A 3,787-nucleotide genomic window follows, 5' to 3' on the forward strand; every position below is an offset into this window, starting at 1 on the left:
AAGGAGCACCCACGGTGAAACACTGGTCGATAAAACCTTACCAAGCAATCCTGCAACTGATCCTTCAGCTCCTTCAACTCAGGAGGAGCCATACGATACGGAGGAATGGAAATGGGCTGAGTGCCCGGCAACAGATCAATGCCAAAATCAATGTCCCTATCAGGCGGCATGCCTAGAAGATCAGCTGGAAATACATCGGGATAATCCCGTACCACTGGAACAGAATCAACAGAAGGGGTATCAACACTAACATCTCTCACATAAGCCAAATACGCGGCACACCCCTTCTCAACCATGCGCTGAGCTTTAGGAAAAGAGATAACTCTACTGGGAGTGTGATCTAAAGTACCACCCCACTCAACACGCGGAATACCTGGCATAGCCAGCATCACGGTCTTGGCGTGACAATCAAGAATAGCAAAATGGGGCGACAACCAGTCCATGCCCAGAATAATGTCAAAATCCACCATGTCGAGTAACAATAAATCTGCTCTGGTCTCAAAACCACGAATAGTAACCAAACATGATCGATAAACGCGGTCCACAACAAGAGAATCTCCCACAGGAGTAGAAACATAGACGGGGGCACTCAAAGAATCCCGAGGCACACCCAAATGCGGAGCAAAGTAAGCAGACACATAAGAGTAAGTAGAGCCTGGATCGAATAGAACCGATGCCTCTCTATGACAAACCAATATAATACCTGTGATGACGAAGTCGGAGGCAACAGCCTCAGTGCGGGCAGGAATACAATAATATCTGGCACGGCCCCTCTCTCGAGGGTGACCTCTATCTCCCCGACCCCCACCCCTAGCTGGCTGGGCAGGTGGGGTAGCAGCGGGAGCTGTGACCATAGCCTGAGAACTCTAAGGAGCACGCTGTGGCTGAGCAGTCTGTAAAGATGCACCCCTACCAAGTCTGGGGCAGTCCCTAACCATGTGGCGTGAATCACCACACTCGAAGCAAGCTGTGGGAGGACGCGGTGGCTATGACTGACTGGAGCTAGGCCTGCTGGACTGACCTCTGGAAACACCCCGCGCAGGAGGCGCGCTAGAAACTGGAGGCGCATAGTAAGGCTCTTGAGGTGGAGGTGGAGCTGGAGTACTGCCGGCTGCTGGAAGAGCTGAATGTACAGGGCGACAAGAATAACCTCTACCATAACGACCTGCTGATGGGGTACGGGCACCAGAGTAGTAACCCGACTCTCAAGACTACTTGGCCTCCCTCTCTCCTCGCTCCCTGGCGAGCATACCCTCAATCCTCCTAGCAATGCTCACTACCTGGTGATAAGGAATGTCCATCTCCAACTCTCGAGCCATGCTGGACCTGATGGGTGGAATAAGACCCTCAATGAACCTGCGAACTCTCTCCCGAACTGTAGCAACTAAAGCCGGTGCATGCCTGGCCAACCTGGTATAACGGATGGCATACTCTGAAACTGTCATAGCACCCTGGCGCAAGTACTCAAACTCTGAGCGCCATGAATCTCTGAGGCTCTGGGGAACAAACTCTCTCATAAACATGTCCGAGAACTGGGTCCAAGTCAGTGAAGCAGCCTCGACTGGACTGTCTAACTCATAAGTGCGCCACCAATCATAGGCGGCTCCACGAAGCTGAAAGGCAGTGAAAGAAACCCCACTGGACTCCACTATGCCCATAGTGCAAAGAATACGATGACACTCCTCCAAAAATCCCAAGGCATCATCTGATGCTAAGCCACTGAACACTGGGGGATCATATTTCTTAAACCTCTCAAGCCTCCGCTGCTCGTCCTCCGAAGCAGCTGACCCATCCTTGGGCTGAACTAGCGCTGCAGGCGATGGGGGAATAATCTCGGGAACCTGCTCAACCTGCACTCGCTGCTCAGGAGTGCGGACGGCGGGAGTCTGTGCTCCTTCCCCGGCCTAGGATGTGGCTGCAGCAAGGGGAAGCAACCCTGCCTGAGCTAAGGTGGTGTACATGCTTATGAACTGAGCCAAAGTCTCCTAGAGCGCTGGAGCAGTAGTGGCAGTGGTAGGTGTGCCAGGTGCCTGGGCTCCAGCTGAATCTGCAGGTGGTACCTCGGCGGCAGCTCGCGCAGGTGCTTTGGCTGCACCACGTGCGCGTCCTCGGCCTCTACCCCGGCCCCGGCCTCTAACGGCTGCAATAGGGGGCGCGGGTGCCTGATCATCTCGAGTAGCACGTGTCCTCACCATCTGTGAGAGAATAGAAGTCAGAAGGTTAGAATTGATGTCCAAAAATATCGCACGACGAGGAATTTCAATGAAATGAAGATTTTTCCTAAACGGTTACATAGCCTCTCGTAGATAAGTACAGACGTCTCCGTACCGATCAGCGAAACTGTAATAAACCGGCCTGTGTTTCCGTGACTCCTATGAACCTAGAGCTCTGATACCAACTTGTCACGACCCCAGTTCACCCTCCATGAATATGTCGTGATGGCACCTAGTTTCTACAACTAGGTAAGCCTAACAGTGCGGAATAACAATTAACATTTGCGGAATAATTAATTAAAACTGAACATACGGAAATAAAAACTGTATATAAGGCCACTCGGCCTATACAACTCAAGAAAAATATGCGGAAGTCTACAACTAAAACCCAAAACCCGGAAACTCACGAGAAAACACAGGCTAATAGTGTATAGTAGTCAGCTCTACACTAGAATGTCTAAACAACATGAAAAGGAAAGAAAATGAAACTATATGCTAAAACCGGAATAGAGTAGAGAATCCTGGTCTGCGGACGTAGCAGATATACCTCAAGTCTCAGCTAGGACTCTCCACCACGAGGATGATACGCCTGGGAGGAAGTACCTGGATCTTCACATGAAAAACATGCGCAGAAGAGGCATAAGTACACCACAACGGTACTCAGTAAGTGCCAAGCCTAACCTCGGTTGGGTAGTGACGAGGAAGGTCAGGGCCCTACGTGAGATAACATAATAAATAATGAGATAACAGAAACAGTTTAAATAAAGTCAACAGCGAGAATCTAAACCAGGTAAATAAGGAAGAACAGTAATAGAAAGCAAAGGTAACAATACACGGAAAAACTGCTCTCAACAAGGAATAGTAGCCGGGGGATCTCTTGGTATCCCGAGGATCTCTTGGTATCCTCATCATCAACACTGGGGATCTCTCGGTATCCCGAGGATCTCTTGGTATCCTCATCATCAACACTGGGGATCTCTCGGTATCCCGAGGATCTCTTAGTATCCTCAATAAGTAAGTCGGGGATCTCTTGGTATCCCGAGGATCTCTTGGTATCCTCAATAAGTAAACCGGGGATCTCTTGGTATCCCAATATATATATAGAAACATATGTGCCAGGGATCTCTTGGTACCCGCACCCTCAGTCTAGAATATCTCAAGTACAGGGGGATCTCCCGGGAAGCCGTCCCGTAGTCCCAAATTAAACACACAACAACAACAATTCATAAATCTCGGAACAATGCTAAAAAATTAGGACAAGAAGTAGTAAATTATAGCCTAACATGCTTCACAGATTACAAATAGCACAGCTAAAACAAATAAGCAAGTAAGCCAGCTAAACATAAGTCACTAAGCTAGCACAGGTATAAACTTACAGTTAAAAATGAATAAGTAAACAAGAAATCTCAATTTAAATACTTCAAGTAGAAACGGATTTACAACAATTAGCTCAAGTACGCGCTCGTCACCTCACGTACGAGGCATTCAAATATTCAAGATCATATCCTAAGGGAAAGGTCCCCCACACAAGGTTAGACAAGCCACTTACCTCGAAACCGGCTCAATATCAACTA

Source organism: Nicotiana attenuata, unplaced genomic scaffold (genome assembly GCF_001879085.1).
Source record: "Nicotiana attenuata strain UT unplaced genomic scaffold, NIATTr2, whole genome shotgun sequence".
Lineage (NCBI taxonomy): Eukaryota > Viridiplantae > Streptophyta > Magnoliopsida > Solanales > Solanaceae > Nicotiana > Nicotiana attenuata.